This window comes from Leiobunum rupestre, chromosome 4 (assembly GCF_980474605.1).
Source record: "Leiobunum rupestre chromosome 4, qqLeiRupe1.1.hap1, whole genome shotgun sequence".
NCBI classification, from domain to species: Eukaryota; Metazoa; Arthropoda; class Arachnida; order Opiliones; family Sclerosomatidae; genus Leiobunum; species Leiobunum rupestre.
The window spans coordinates 18,196,971-18,215,199 of NC_143387.1; positions in this window are offsets into that span (position 1 = coordinate 18,196,971).

Sequence of the window (18,229 nt, forward strand, 5' to 3'; positions counted from 1 at the left end):
ATTGACATATTTATTATCTAAGCTTGGATTCTATTGACATATTTATTATCTAAGCTTTGATTATATTGACATATTTATTATTTAAGCTTTGATTCTATTGACATATTTATTATCTAAGCTTTGATTCTATTGACATATTTATTATCTAAGCTTTGATTCTATTGACATATTTATTATTTAAGCTTTGATTCTATTGACATATTTATTATCTAAGCTTTGATTCTATTGAGATATTTATTATCTAAGCTTTGATTCTATTGACATATTTATTATCTAAGCTTTGATTCTATTGACATATTTATTATCTAAGCTTTGATTCTATTGACATATTTATTATCTAAGCTTTGATTATATTGACATATTTATTATTTAAGCTTTGATTCTATTGACATATTTATTATCTAAGCTTTGATTCTATTGAGATATTTATTATCTAAGCTTTGATTCTATTGACATATTTATTATCTAAGCTTTGATTCTATTGACATATTTATTATCTAAGCTTTGATTCTATTGACATATTTATTATCTAAGCTTTGATTCTATTGACATATTTATTATCTAAGCTTTGATTCTATTGACATATTTATTATCTAAGCTTTGATTCTATTGACATATTTATTATCTAAGCTTTGATTCTATTGACATATTTATTATCTAAGCTTTGATTCTATTGACATATTTATTATCTAAGCTTTGATTCTATTTACATATTTATTATCTAAGCTTTGATTCTATTGACATATTTATTATCTAAGCTTTGATTATATTGACATATTTATTATTTAAGCTTTGATTCTATTGACATATTTATTATCTAAGCTTTGATTCTATTGAGATATTTATTATCTAAGCTTTGATTCTATTGACATATTTATTATCTAAGCTTTGATTCTATTGACATATTTATTATCTAAGCTTTGATTCTATTGACATATTTATTATCTAAGCTTTGATTCTATTGACATATTCAAATCCAATCTATAATTATATCTCTAATATTTTACAAATATTATCACTTCAATTTTAGAAACAGAGCTGTTCAAAATAAAATAAATAACTCAAAGCTACAAATCTATCAGTAATATTTTACGAATTACAGCTATTGACAATGTACCGAAATATTTGCTCCGAATGTTTATTGGGAAGAGTTCCAGATAAATTAAGGTTTTATTCAGGGCTTTACGGATCGATATTTAGGTCATTAATATTAGGGCGTTTTCTTTGGGTTTTAATTTGTCAAAATATCCTATGAACATGAGTACTAAAATGCTTGGTTTCAGAGTTTTAGGCCCACAAAAACTGGGCCATAAAACAAAGACATAGCAAATAAAGTGAATTTCGGTATTCTGTCTTGAGCCCAATTGTTACCTTTGATTACTTACTTGGATTAACACAATAGCAATAGCCAGATATTCATTATTGAACAAGCAGAAGTGGGCTTAATCCTACAATGATTTTATTAATGTCAAGTCCCATTATTTCAAAGAATCGAGTTCAATCGACACCGTTAAACATTGACAGAAATTTTGGAAATAAGCAACTTGCATGAGGTAAATACCAATTCAAAGTATTTTCCTCGATGGATGCTCGGATAGTGCTTGCTATTTTGGAAAGCTTACATGAGCGAAATATGAGTGCTAAGGAAACGGAATGGAGCAACAGGATTTTACCGAACCGAATTAACGTCTTATACAGGGTGTTTCAAAAGGTTATGCAAAAATCTTAAGGAGTTGTAGGGGATGTTTTGAGAAGTATGTCTGTATTTTCCCATTTTCCTACGATGAGTTGAAAGTGTGCAAGAGAGCTTCAAAGTGTGGCCTACTAGCCCCGGGAAGTAGGCTGCATTAAGTCCGCGAGACGGGGATGCGCCGGTTCGGGTACCTTTCCTGGTAGAGGCGTTGAGCAGCCAAAGCATTGCCATCCGATAGTCCATACACGAAATGAATATCCGCCAGTTCTTTCGAAATGAACTCCATTGTTGCAGTTTGAAAGTGATGAGAAATCGCGGTCCATCACTACTTTAAATCTGTTTAAGTTTACTTTTTTACGCTGGTTACCTCGATTTTTTTTACGAAGTCCTATTTTACCTATCACACGAACGAAAACTTTAATATTCACATTACATTGTTGCTTGGTTTTGCGCATGTTGTAGCCTACTTAACTTGGGAGTTTTAAAGTGAAAAGTTCTAAGAACAAGTCCAACGAACATTTATTTTCTTGGCTAGGACACGGCAATGCCCAGAAAATGTTTGTTTCTCGTCGATTTGGAGACCTAGATCACGGACGCATGTGACAGGGGCCATATCTGGACTATTTAGCTGGTAAGTTGTGCGTGGATTTTTCTTTCCAAAGTGAAGGACGTTGGATTTTGAGGTGTTGAAGGATAAACCGGAATTTTTGCACAATATTCAACTTTAGAGAGATGCTGTTGTAACTCGGCGTTAGATGTGTTTGTACTATGAATTTTGACAAGTTTTATGTCATCTGCAAAGAGACTGGGGAAAGAATGGTCGAAAGCTGAAGGTAAACTATTGATGTATATTGCAAATAAGAATTGTGCAAGTACAGATCCTTGTGGGACTCCACTTGTGACGTCGCAAGGGGGGGGGGGGGGATTCCACGTATGACAACCCGCTACATGCGATGTGTCAAGAAGGCCAATTGAATGCGGCACCCTTTATGCCTGTAGAAAGTAGTCTCTAAAAAAGTGTATGGTGAGGAACTTGGTCAAATGCCTTCTTGATGTCTAGGTAAATTACATCAACAGAAAGACCTTCATCTAGTGCTTTGGCCCATATATTCGTAGCTTCAAGTAGGTTTGTTGTGCACGAGCGAGATGGAAGAAAGCCATGCTGGTGGTTTGAGAAATAGGACGAGTTCTGAAGCAATTTTAGAAGCTTGTCTTTGACAAGGGATTCCAGTATCTTTACAACATGGCTGATGAGGCTAATGGGTCTATAATTTTCAGGTAAAGTCGGGTCAGCCTTTTCAGGAATGGGGGTTACATTTACTGTCCTCCAGCATTCTGGAATGTCATCTGTAGCCAAACTCTGATTGAAAATATAAGTGAGAGGCCAGGAAATTTGTTGCGCTGTCTTTTTAAGAAGATTCGGCTGAAGGTTGTCGGGACCTAATGCTTTGGTAGAAGAGAGATGACGAAGCTTCTTACGCACTTCGGTTTCAGAAACCTGGAAATTGGCACCATTTGTTTGTGAGATATCAGTTGCATTTTTAATTAATGATGTAAAAATCGAAGAAAAGTAGTCATTTAGAGAAGAGGCAATTTCAACATCATCAGTGATAGTCGATCCGTTTACCCTCCGATATTGTACACCACTCTTAGATTTGCGTTTATTGTTCAAGAATTTGAAGAATGCCTTTGGATTTGAGTTTTCTCCAATTTATTTAATTTAAATATTTTTGAAGGGAAGTGTTATCAGAAATTCAGAATTGAAATAATCAATTTGGCTAACGGGTGAAATTTGGAGTGGAATTGGTAACCGTAGGTTGAAGGAACCACACAGTGGTCACTCTTTCCAAGAGGTGGCAGACATTTAACTCCAAAAACTAGTAAACGATCAGTTGAAAGAACAAGATCTAAGGTGCTGTCTCTTGAGGAAAGTCGAGTACGATCATAGACAATTTGATATAACCATGAAGTGAGAGATCAGTGAGAAGATCTTCATCCGCGCTTGAAGAGGGTTTGGGGTGAAGACCAATCGATATCAGGATAGTTTAGATCACCAACCATTAGGATGCACTGTCTATTTGCGGCAGCATAGTCGTCAATATGATTTAGAAGGTGGAGTAGATCAGGTTTATTTTTAAAAGAGGGGGGGGGGGGGGCGATAGATACAGGTCACAAAATAGGATGAAGACCCGATACAAAGTTCAATTGCAGAATAATCCAATCCATTGTATGGTTTAGAGAAGCAAATTACACAATTTTGCGTAAGGAGAGTAGTTGAAATATTGGCAGTTGAAACCTAGATAGCAGTGCCCCCTCCCGAAGTGTTACCCTGACGATCTTTACGAGTGAAGGTAAAATTTGGAATGTCCAATTCAGAATCGCCAATCGAGCTATCGCACCGAGTTTCTGTTATGAATAAAAGTATGGATTTTTGGGAGGTAGCTAAAAGTGATAGTTCATCACGTTTTTCTTGAGATCGAAGATTTCTGGCATTTACTTGGTGACAATTTGGAAAATAAGAGTTATCTTGACTTGATGAAGTTGGAGGAAGGTTTGCTTGAATAGTTGAGCGGATAGGAATAGGTATGGTAGAAACGGTGTGACGTCATTAAAAGGAAGAATGTTGACCCAGGGGAATTAAATTTGGAGATGGTTGAGGTAGATAGTTATTATGAGTTGCAGAGATATTCGAGTGAGGTGGTTGGGTAGTAGGGCCATTTTGTAGAACCAATTGAGTGGACCAAGGAGGATTTTATTGCGCACGCAGAAGGGATGAATGAACATGATTTACTGTAGCTAGCTAGCTGTTGTGGGCGGATTTGAATGTTAGCCCTATGTTGCTTAATGTTGTTAATTTTTTTAATTAGTGAACTTTTTTATGTATAATGATTTTACTATAATTAATAAGAGGGCAAACAAGTTGCCAGTTGACTTAGCCCTCTAAATGCCATGTATGTCTTTCTAAAATAAATAAAACCTAAATTGAAATTGAAATTAGGAGCAGTAAAGCTTTGCTTGTGATATGACGGATCAGTTGATCTTGAGATTTGACTTGAGGAATGTGAAGGGTCGGTGTTGTTTTTGGTATTTGGAGTAGCGTAGCATTTAGCTGAGGAGTTGCTGTATTTTGAGGCAGAAAGGTTTCGGACATGAACCACTCTATTGCGTCTTATGTGCAAATTTCCCTCTCCGTTTTCCTGGCGATAGCGAAGTTCATTCCAAACATCCTGATATTGCTGTTGCTGAGTCTTAGTTCTGTCAGGTCTGGTATGCAACTGAAAAGTGGGGTCTTGGCGACGGTACACTATAAGTTCAATAAATTTTGATTTTTGGAAGCTATGATTAATATCAAAAGTCAAAATTAGGCCAGAGATATAGGGCACTCAAAATGTTTATTAGCTATTATTAAATAAAACATTTTACGGTCGGGGATAATTTGATGAAGATGAAGATAAAGTGGGTTTGGTCGGCGGAAGTCGAAAATATTTTAGATGCAAGGGTAATGCACTCTCATAAAGTAGATCAGAAACCAAAGCAAGACCCAACGTATCATATGTGGAATTAGGATCTTCAGGTACATTTGGCAGGAGTAAGTTATATTTTTGTAAATGTTCTTGTTGTTTGTTCTCAAATGCTTCCATTTTGGTGTTCAATTTAGTTTCATAATCAGTTTCCCGCTGTTTTAGTAAATTCAAAAAGGTTAAAATTTTGGAAAATAACAAGAGGATCCATTTGTGTGAGAACTTCATTTACAATTTTTGATGAATCGAGACTTGTAGTTAACCTTGAAATACAGTCAGCTTCAAATCGTTGAAATATCGGTGTGATTTGAGATAGAACGTCCGAAGCAATAGCAGAAGTTTGGGCATCTAGTTTATTAGTTAGATCATGATGACATGCGGTAAAGCTATCTTTAAGAAGTTTAGTTTCCGAGGTTATGAGATCAGACAAATTTGTTATTGTCTCCGTGTGTGTTTTATAAAGTTGGTCAAATTTAAATTCAGGGTTGTGTACAATGGTGCCAAAAGAGATTATTTCATCTGATGTGTCTTTGAGAGTAGTTTCAATATTATCCATCCGGTCATTTGTGAGTTGGTCAGTTTCATGTAAGTTAGTAATATCATCCTTGAGATGATCCACTTCCTTTTAAATTTGTAATTTTTTAAATGAACTCGTCTCGTGTAATACCGTACCAATTCGAACCAGAGTATTCCCAGGCTGAAATCAATAATAAGCAAGTTGCTCAAAATAATAATTTACAAATAAATTTGGATATTGATTCATTAAGGAGAAACTGCAAGTGCAATAACTGTGTACCGGAGTGGCTAAGCCTTGGTTTAGAAAAAGAATTACTTAAAGGATTTCTGGCACAAAATGATATGGAATCAGGTCTTATTTGTTGGCAAACCATTCGAAGTGCAAAAAGAACAATGCAAGAAATGTATAAAGATTGTGACAAAAATATTAATTGCTTCACGGAGCATGAGGACTTTTTACACGTTTGTTTGAATAGAGGAGTTTTAAAGATAAATTATACAGGATATTATCATCTAAGGAGACGTGGAGCTCCTCCTAAAATTTTAACAAATAGGTGAAATATTTTTAAATATAATTAAATTTTTTTATCGTTGCTTAATAATTTCTTTGTTTTAGGACATAGGGGTATACAGCGTACAGAATTTTTCACATATGATTCATAATCATATGGGGAAAAAACCCACGCAGAATACCTTTGTGTGCGTTACTTCAAATTAGGAAAAAGTTTCCATAAGAAAACTCAAATAACTATTCTGGTTTTGAAGAGGCTTGGCATTTTCCTTAAATATTTACCCTTCAGTTTTATTATCTTAGTCCACATAAAAAAATTAAATTTAAAAGTTAATTTACATTTTTGCATTACGATTTATTTAACCTAGTCGACATAAAAAATTAACTTAAAGTTCCTAGAAAGTTAATTTACATTTTTTACATTGGGATTTATTTAACCTAGTCACTTAAAAAATAAATTTAAAGTTCCTAGAAAGTCAACTTTCATTTTTACTATTGTGACTTATCTAACCTAGTTAAGTCAAAAGTCTATAAAAATGTAATTACATTTCAATTTATTGAGATAAACCCAGTCCCTCCAAAAACTAATTTAGAAGCTTCTAGAATTTGGTCATGTATTTACATAGTGATGCATCTAAACTAGTCCACATAAAAAAATGAAAGTTCCTAGGAAGTTAATTTACATTTTTACAATTGTTAATTACCTAGCCTAAATGGAAATGTAACTTCATTTTTATATTGTGATAAACCTAGTCCTCCCAAAAAAATTTAGTTCCTAGAATTTTGTCATGGTTACATTGTGATGCATCTAACCTAGCGCCCCCCCCCCCCTAATAAATTTAAAGTTTGGTTGAAATTTGATTTGAAAATCCTTATTGCAGCAACACAAACCTAAATTTTAAGTTCTAGAAGTCATTTTAATTGCTAAATAAAATTGAATAAAAAATTGTGATATACTTAATCTAGTAAGAAAATGGAATTTAATGTTCCTAGAAATATCATTTTAATTTTTAATACAAAAGCATTGTGATATTAATGTAATAATTTTAAAAAGAAATTGAATTTTTCAACTTTAATCTATTGTTATGATTTTGTACTATAAAGGTCTATACTAATCTTTTAAAAAATTTATACACACGACGGATACTTCATGGTTTAAAAACATTTAATTAAAATGTTAAAATTTTATAATATAAACGCTAGCTTTCGGATCGAAACCCCTCTTCAGGGTCTGGAGTAACTGACGCCTGACGAGGGGTTTCGACCCGAAAGCTAGCGTTTATATTTTAAAATTTTAACCAAAGACTGTCCCCTGTGTTACGCCACGCAGTGGACAATGTGCAGCGGAAGAAACTCCTTTAAATACTATCTTTGGTGAGCGATTTGTTATTAATTCTCGAATGCATTGAAGAGTCAATTCAGTGATTCCGGCAGATTCCAAAGTGGTAAGTAAACCATCCAATACACGTTAGAAATGGTTTCTTCTGGGTAGATGGAAACGGTTTGAATCGGTATAAACGCTGGTTGATAGCTTAAGATCTTTGATACACTGTATCAATTCACCATGTCATTACTGACTCATTAATTAAAACCCACTACATACACTACCAGCAAATAAGGATCTATAAATAAATCAAGGCTTAGAATACACCCTAAGTAGTAGTGTATAAGATTCCCTATTATAATTTATTCTTTCCTGTAAAGTTACTAAGAGTGGCTGGCTTATTTTGGTGTTTCGTAAACCGTAATTGTGGTTAGGCCTTGGCTCTGACAATAATTTGACAAGAACATTTTCGAAAAGCGATAATGAGCCAGAAACTTAAATTTTAATAATTTAAAAGATTCTGACCTATCGTGTTGTATAATTTATCTTATTAAAGTAGGGAAAAAGCGTTTCCTTCTCAATTTATTTCCGGAGCTCGTTGCGTACCACAATCCGCCATTGTTTTTGCGAGCTTTTCGGCGGCTATCGACTGCCGTAGACCTCTCGCAAAATAAACAGAACACTTTCCTGTTATTTTTGCGATTGAGATGTCTCTGCACACTGATTTGGCGCGAAGTTCGTGATTTTCCGAAACTACGCCCCCTTTCGGTTAATTTAGCGTTAAAACGTTTCTGCACCGGGCCCTTAGTTGATTAATAATCCAAACAAATTCCATTTTTAAAATTATCTTTGCGATTTCAGTAATGATGCTAAAGAAAAAGAAAAAACTTCTAAAAATTATCGAAACGTTAATTTAAGTATGAAGTCCCCCGGCCATTAGACTATGTATCAAGTTTGCACCCCTTTGAAACATTCCGGAGGGCACCCATGGGTATACTAAAAGTAAAGTTACGCGTAAGAGGTAGAAATTTAAATTTGAGAATAAAGTATACTTTTTGCAAACTGACGACGTGAGTGACGATGTTTGAGGCTAGTTTTTTAACTTAAGGATTGTGCCTGGTCCAAGTAGCAAAAATTGTAAGCTTGGTTTCGCAATCGGGATAAACTTAAATAGTCGTAATTCTTGCATTATGCGTCTTCAAAACGTTACAAATAGTTAAATTTCTGCAGGTTCAAAAATCAAATGGTTCTATTAACACGTTGGAATTTTATTATACCAAATATTGGCACAAGTCTGAAAATTAACACGCAAGGCGATGTTATGTCAATCTAGCGTACCGATGTTTTAAACCGACATGGGGGAAAAGATGAAAGAAGCCATTACACTAGAAAAAGGACTGTTGGAAAGATAAAGCTCGCGGAACATTTTATGATGAATCCTTACGAGCAAAACCGCCTTTTCAATAACCAAAACCCACCTACGTTCGAAAGAGATGCGCATGGCATTTCGAACGTGGGCGAGAAAATATTCAATTCTTTTAGAACTAGTCAAAATAAATCTATTTTCTTCAGTGAAACGGCCTTTCGTTGAAGAATTAGAGTTTTCCATGACGCGGGTAAAGGAGTGCCGAAAATTAGTCATTTTTCCATTTGGTATGCGTTAGTGTGTAGCGTTTTTATATAGAGGACTTCGTACAGAGTGTAAATTACCCGAATTTATTTTTATTGGAATTTTAAAACATTGTTGAGATAACCTCTGTCTATTCAAATGTGGATGTCTGCGATTAAAAACTCGTCATAAAAATGATATCAACAGGAAACAATTAAGTAGTTCGATAGTTCTCTTTTCTTAATCAACTTCTAGTAAAGTTTTTGCATTTCATAACGTTATTAAATTTGTTCATAAGACACCCTCCGAAATGCACCAGTTGCTTATATGAAGGCATATATTGGATATTGTATTAAATATATTTTATTTTAAAAACATAAACAGCAATGCCTAATACTTAGGCCCGAGCCGTCGAGTGACTTTTAACCACGAGTCTCAGATGATTGGAAATGTTCCGAAATCCTACTTGAGGCCATTCGCTGCTCTATGTTATAACGAGGCTTACTTAACATGAATTGATAGTTTCGAAAAATAATTTGATTTCGTAGTGGTACAGCTTTAAATACTAAATGGTAAGAGTAAAAGTTAGTAAACAACAGATGACTTTAGGTCTATGCTTATTCTTCATTTCATTTAAAAATGTCAAATGTTATTTTTTTGAAAGTTCTAAGTGGTTAACTCCAACATAGAAACATTTTTGACAATTTTCGATTAAAATAAATGGAATAAAAAGCTATTGCCTCCTACGACTAACTGGCTTTTGAAAAATAGGCGGATTTTAACCAAACCAAGTTAATTCTAACCTTCTAGAAATAATTTTTTCAGAACCATGCAAAATACCCTGATTTTCGTGAAAATTAAAATTTAAAAAGATTACCCCCGGAAAATTTTGTACTTCTACAATTTTCGTAATTTTTGTGAAATTAATTTATTTGTAGAGACACCAATTAAGAATGTATTTATTTAAACTCAGGGAGAATGAATATGTCGAAACTATCGACGGACACGTTGAGGCCCTAACCCTGTCACGCTAAGGGGGGGGGGGGGAGGAGGCGGTCTTATTTTTTGCGACCTCGCAGCAGCGTTAATCGCGTCGAAAAAAAAACGTAATTTTTAAGAACCAATGAGATTGCAGTATTATTGGATTTTATTAAAGCGGAGGAGCTTACCGGGGGCCCCAACGGGTAGAATTGGAGAAACGCTAAAAATAATCACGACATATTAATTGACCTTGAGTATAAATAAATACTTTCTTGGAGACACTTTAAAATTAAATATTACAGAGATAAATTATGAGTACACATAGGGCTCATCTGTAAGTATAAGTCAACTGTTCTCAAGAGTGCATGTTCGTTTTCTGCCTGAGGTACCTAATTTTTCATTTTCTGAACGAGAATTATGAGCAGGTTTTCCTCTTAATGAATTTATTCATGCAGCAATTATAAAATATTCTATTACTTTTAATTAATTTTTGTTACAGATTTTACGTAACTACAGATTTGTTAAAAAATTTAAAATTAAGAAATATGAAAAATATGTGTTTTGAGTTCAGAAAACGGAGAAATATAACCAAAACTTTGATGATTATTCTATATTCTACCCCTATTTTATAATTTGTTTTTGAAAGTGGCTTTCACAATTAGGCGAAAATGTGACAAAAGCAAAGTTGGTATTCAGTCCTGCTTAAGATTAAGAAAAAATTATTTTAAATGAAAATAACGAGAAAAGCTTTTTATCTCGCTCCATTTCGTTGGAATCATTAATATTCATAGATAAAGAAATACTTTAAAAACTTATATCGAATATATTTGGCATCTTCAGCGGGAAAAATTTCAATGAATTTGATAAATAATGGAATATTTGCAAAATGTTACAAGGTATTGTTGAATAATTATTTTTTGAAATCGTCAAAAATTGGATTAATTGACCAAAATTGGGTAAAATGATAAAAATTCGTCCAAATGACAAAAATTGGGTATGTTTGTGTTAAAAGAACTAATTTCGGATACAATTGGGTAAAATGATGAAATTTTGGGTAAAAAGAGAAAATTTGGGTAAAACAGCCAAAAACATCGCTAAAAATGATTAAAATTGAATAAAATGAAAAAATTTGGTTAAACAACCGGAATGTGGGTTAAATAAATGAAATTGACTAGAATCGTGTTGAACTAATTGTATGACTGAAATGAACGATATTGGATAAAAAGAGCAGTATTTACTTAAAATAAATAAGTTTCGACTACAATCGTATTAAATCAATTGAAATTGATTGAAATAAATCTGTCAAACTACCAAAAGTGATGAAGGACCAAAAGTAGATAAACTGAAGAAAACCTACAAAATAAGGTTAAGTAAAAACTTAAAAGTTATCGATTTCGTTGTAATTTCGTAAACACTAATTAATAACGAAAACTACTATAACTTCGTTAAAAACCACCTTTTCGTTCGCATCCAAAATACCCAAATTTTGAGGAAAAAAAACATACTTGAACGTTTTCCATAATATTGTTCGATAATCATGGATTTTGACGATAAAACCATGATACATACTTTGTTTAAAAGTACAACTTTTCTTACGTCGATGATTGTTATTAGATCGATTAAATCATGAACAGAATGATTTAATTAAAATTACTACTTGAAAATGGCCGCCTTTAGTTTACGGACAATAACTCTATTAACCAAAATTTGTCATAAAGGGTTCATTGTTTTTCGATTTGTAAAACCCATGGTATGATCCTAAACTGAAAACGAACGAAGATATTGTTAAAAAGGCAAACGCTAAGGAGTAAAAGCTAATTATTTTAGTTTTTTATCAAGCATTATATAATAACATTTTCCGCCATTTAGATGGTGAAATTAGATTATTTACTCATCGGTGTTTAAACTTTTTACAATATCTATAGTTTATAGCATGGGTGACGTAGACCTACGTCATACTGGAATTAAAAAACATTTAATTATGATATATATATTGTAGGTTAAAATAAAATTTCGTTAAATTTGCATATATTTAAAACTTTTATTAAGTCTTAAGTCTTAGTCTCTGAAGATGGCCAGCTAAGCTAGCCGAAACTAGTCAGACTAAGGCTTAAGCCTTAATAAAAGTTTTAAATTTCCCCTTTAATTGGAAACAATATTTCTTGTTTAAAAAACTCTGAAGATTGTATTAAAAAACTAAAATCCCATTGCCCTGTCTTATCCCAGAATGACGTCTTAGGGAGTTTTGATATAACCGATATGTATGGTAGTATCCCTATAAATGAAGCCCTTAAATTATTGGAATCTAAATTGAGAAATGACCCTAATTTATTACAAAGATCTCCTCTTAAAATCAATACAATTCTTAAGCTTTCGGAATTATGTTTAAATAGTACTTATTTTGACTTTAATTCCCAAATTTATAAACAAAAAGACGGCCTAGCAATGGGGAATCCATTATCACCGGTTATAGCAAATCTCTTCGTGGAAAATCTAGAGGATACCATTTTTGGGTCGGACATGGACAAAAATCATTTGGCTTGCTGGCTTCGTTTTATGGATGATATATTTTTGTATGGAAGGGAGACTTGGATTCATTAACGACTTTTCACAATGATTTAAATAATTTACATAACTCTATTCACTTCACTCTTGAACTAGAAGTTAACCACGAAATTCCTTTTTTAGACCTATTTATTAAAAATGTTAATGGTAAACTAACCTTTTCATTATTCCAAAAGCCTACTCATTCAAAAACCTTTTTAAACTTTAATTCAAACCACCCCAACCATGTAAAAACATCAGTCGTAAAAGGTTTAAAACACCATATTGAATCCATATCTGATAACCCAATTGCGGATAAATTAAAAATAAAAAATCAGTTAATTGAATCAGATTATCCAAAAACACTTATAGAAACCATATTTGACAGAAACTTAATCAGCATGCCTTCTGATATGAAAAGTAAACCTAAAGAGGAGGTTTTAGTTTTACCCTATATACCTAAAACCACAGAGAAACTTAAACGTATTTTGAAAAATTATAAAATAAACTTAGTATCAAAAACCACTAATATACTAAAAAATCAAATTTCTCATTTAAAACCTAAAATAGAAGATTCCGCCATTCGAGGCGTTATTTATGAAATCCCTTGCTCATGTGGAAAAACGTATATTGGTGAAACAAAACGTTCCATTTTAGACAGGATACGTGAACATAAATCCTGCGTGGCTAAGGGCGATATGAATAACGGAATTTCAAAACATATTTGGTCTACGTTAAACCACTCTATTAAATGGGATGATTACAAAATTTTAAAACGGGAAACCAATTGGTACAAAAGAAAATTCTATGAAGGATTGTATATTCGTAAACTAGGTAATTTAAATTTAGATAAAGGATGTCAAGAAGTAACTAATTGGGGTAATATTGTGATTTAAAATTTTATTTTATTTTATATTTATATTTTAATAATTCACACTGACTTACATATACTTTGGATTTATCGGTTACATTGATTCTATTACACACGTAAATTGTTAAAATCAGTAAAACTTTTGTTTATTTTTTAACACGCTGACCTTCTGCTCGCGTGATATTAGAACTTGAATATGGCGCGTGGTAAAATTTTAAATCAAATTAAAACTAACGAACGACTGAAGAAGAGCCTCGGCTCGAAACGTCTTGTATAAAATAAGTTTTATCTTCTAATACCATGCCGTTTTCTCTGAATTAAACATAATTTCTACTAATATTCACCATGGTAAATAATAAGTTTAATATATACCATATTAACAAATTTCAGACTTTCATAAAGTTACACTATTCTCCCAATGGAATTAAAAAAGTTATTTTAGTTTGCCCAACTTGTCACTTTTTCAAGTCTTATTTTTTCAGTGAAAAAGACGTCTATTTTTACGCGTCAACACTATTTGTACGTTTTCGGTGACGCTCCACAATTTTCTATATGACAATTTTCTTATAGCACCTAGCGGTTAAAATTTAAATTTTCGAAAAACTTAGATGTAATTTTGGTAGAAAGTGTCCCCCGGCACGTATAATGTACAGTACAAATTTCATTTTTCTAGAAAACATAGTTTTTGAAAAAAATCACTTTTTCGAGTAAAGTTGGATAGTTTTACTAAAAATGTCCAGAATGTGAAGAGGAAGTTATAAGTAACTTTATTGATAAACTAACATGTTATATTACTGAAAAGGTTTCAATTCATGTTCAATAACACATCACGTTTAATCATTGAAAATGAATGTGATAATCGTAGTAAAAACATGAAAACCAAAACTTTGGTCGGCAGTGAGCGCATTTAACAAAGTGAATTTTAGAACAAATAGGACAACTACATGAAAGTGAATCAGTAACGGGAAAAGTGAAGCATGTCTCTTTCAGAGTAAAATAGTGGGTTTTGGTCAGAAAGTCCAGAAGAGAACCAGGAATATTTAATCACCGGTTCGAAAATTGACGCCGATAATAACAACGAAATTGATCACTTTTTAGTTTTTACTTTACCTTATTTTGTTGGTTTTCTTCAGTTTATCTACTTTTGGTCCTTCATCACTTTTGGTAGTTTGACAGATTTATTTTAGTAAATTTCATTTGATTTAAGACGATTGTAGTCGAATCTTCTTTAGTTTAAAGGGGAACGGATAAGCTTTTCCAAATATGACCTTATTTCCGTATCAAAAGATTAACAAGACGTTTAATATACTAACACGTACCTTTTTAGTTCCACATCTACAGAGTCTTTTTTTTTGCTCGGAAAAGTGTTTTTTTTCAAAAACTATTTATAGTACCGATTTCAAATTTGGAAGGTCAATTCTCTATACCGGGGGACATCAGTTTGAGAAATTTGAGCGTTTTCGGTAATGTTTTTCACCAATTTTGAAAAATTATTTTTCGACCACTAGGTGCGAGATAAAAAATTTCTATTATAAAGTTGTAGGCCGTCATCGAAATCCCTTAAAAATTGTTCACTCGACGAAAAACAACTTATTTATCAGTGAAAATTCGAGCTTGAAAAATTTACAAGTTGGTGAAGCCAAATTACGATTGTTTGAAACGATAATTGAAAAGGGAACAAGTCTAATACAAACGTAGTAGAGTTTTCACACTTGAAAAAATGTACACGTTTGGTTTTTAAATGCAGATATTTTATTCACATAAATTTTTACAAAACATTTTCAATAATATCACCATTGGCTGCAACACAGGTTTGTGCGCGGACAATTAAGTTCTCAAACGCTTTCTCTACCATTTCTGGTGTGACGTCTCGGCAAGCACTGATTATTCGTCTAATGAGTTCCTCCCTAGTTTCAATGGGCGTGGCGTATACCTTTGCTTTAACGAATCCCCAGAGAAAATAATCCAGCGGTGTTAGGTCAGGTGACCTTGCTGGCCAATGCACTGGACCATTTCTCCCTATCCACCTTTCAGGAAACTCGTTGTTGAGGTGCTCAGTTACTTGCCGGGAAAAATGCGGAGGGGCGCCATCTTGCTGAAACCACAACTGACGTCTTTCAGCCAATGGAAGGTCGTCGATTGCGTCACTCAGTTCGTTCTGTAGAAAATGTAAACACCTTTGGCCGTTGAGGTTCGTCGGCAGGAAAAAGGGACCAATCAAACGGTTTCCAACAAGTCCAACCCAAACATTGACCCGTTCAAATTGAACCTGGTGATGATATTCAAAAGCCCAATGTGGGTTGATGTCAGACCAAAGATGGCTGTTTTGATGATTAAAGGGCCCATCTCTAGAAAATGACGCTTCGTCGGAGAACAAAACATGGCGCAAAAATTGTCTATCTTCTTGGACAGCATTTAGTAACCAGTTGCTAAATTCATAACGTCTTTGATGGTCTCCGTCAATTAGTCCTTGGTGGAGCGTAGCTCTGTATGGGTGATAGCGATTCTTACGAAGAATTTTCCACACACGATTTGCAGAACAACCCAAATCAGCAGCGGCGTTAGCGCAACTGTGACGAGGATATGCCACAAAGTACGCGAGTACATTGTTCTCGAAGTCTAAATCCGGTTGACCCAATCCGCGAAACCTAGGTTGCAAGTTACCAAATTGATTGAAATCGTGAATTGCTCGTCTTACTGTATTTACAGATGGTGCTCCATTTGGATGTCTTTCTGCGAAGATTTCAGTCACTCTTCTAAGGTTTTGCGCTGCTTCTCCATAGTAAATGGCAACTATCTCGGTACGCTCAGCTACTGAATAACGAGGCATTGTTCGAAATATTATCAAACACTGATAATAATCTCCCAAAGTTTTCCTTTAAATACCCAATGCATGTTTAGGATTGACCTATAGCCTCGTGTTTTTTAAATCCGGTCGTTTTTTTAACCAAAGTTTCAACTGGATTAGGTAATTCGGTTTCAATTATCGTTTCAAACAATCGTAATTTGGCTTCACCAACTTGTAAATTTTTCAAGCTCGAATTTTCACTGATAAATAAATTGTTTTTCGTCGAGTGAACAATTTTTAAGGGTTTTCGATGACGGCCTACAACTTTATAATAGAATTTTTTTATCTCGCACCTAGTGGTCGAAAAATAATTTTTCAAAATTGGTGAAAAACATTACCGAAAACGCTCAAATTTCTCAAACTGATGTCCCCCGGTATAGAGAATTGACCTTCCAAATTTGAAATCGGTACTATAAATAGTTTTTGAAAAAAAACACTTTTCCGAGCAAAAAAAAAGACCCTGTATATGTATATATAGAGTGGGACTTGATTTCGTTAGAATGTTGTGAAGTGTCGTCGTCGTCGTCGTCGTCGTCGTCCACATTTGCAACATCTTCCATATCTTTTGAACGGGGTGACATAACCCCACCGTTTTTTCTAAGAATGCTTAATATGGTTGCCACTATCTGCACAACCAAGTTTCATGGGTTAAATTTAGTTAGCGGCGCTTTGCCAGCCCCTTCTATCCGACCCCCCTTAGGCACTTTTAAAAAAAATACGCAGTCTTATTTTAAAAATACGCAGTCTTGTAATTTTGGATACGATTGACTTTTAAATTCCGTTTAAGTTTTAATCTATATAACCGCTATACCTCTACAATGTGCGCACGTTCCAGCTCTGTCGTGGAAATAGGGGGCGCAAAAGCCCCAATTTTCCGATTGTGGCCGTTGATTTACGCACGCTGATTATTACTAAACTGAGTGACTTAAAAATTTAATTTCTTTTTTAAATTACGTATTTACTTTAGCTCTAACGGTTTGCCAGGTATCGGTGCCCTAGAAAAATTAGGGGCCCTTGGGCGCCGCATAAACCACATTCCCGCTGACGTTCGTTTTTGCCTTACGCAGAGTGCGTGATTTACGTCTCGGAGCCGCGTATGGCCAGAAGTAATAAATAAGTGTGACACTTACTTATCGAAGCCGTTTGTGGATAGAAGTAACAAATAAGTGTGACACTCGCTTAACGGAGCCGTGCGTGGGCAGAAGTAACAAATAAGTGTGACACTTACTTATCGAAGCCGTGTATGGCCAGAAGTAACAAATAAGTGTGGCACTTCCTTAACGGAGCCGTGTATGGCCAACGCTATTCGCGTGTGGTTTGAGGTATAACTTTGAAACTTGATATAGTTATTAGGATGGGCATAACGGATATTTTACCAGACTTAATTTTAATTTAACCAAGGCTTAGCTTGTTGTGGCCTAACTTTAACGCTATTCGCGTGCGGTTTGAGGTATAACTTTGAAACTGGATTTAGTTATAAGGATGGGCATTGCGGATATTTTACCAGACTTAATTTTAATTTAACCAAGGCTTAGCTTGTTTTGGATGAAAAATTGGTGAATAAGTAGATAAGTCCATAATGAAAAGGGATAATAAAGCTAAACCCTAAACAAATTTGAAGAAATTTAAAAATTTACTAATAGCTCGTACCGATAGGTCTTCGAGCGGATGAAAACGCGAAACTCGGACCAAATAGATCTTCGAGTGAATAATTAAATAAAATAAAATAAAATAAAATAGCCAGAAAATCCAACGGTAGACCGGTTTCGTCCTATTTGGGACTCGTCAGTACCGTGCGGGAAATCTGGCTT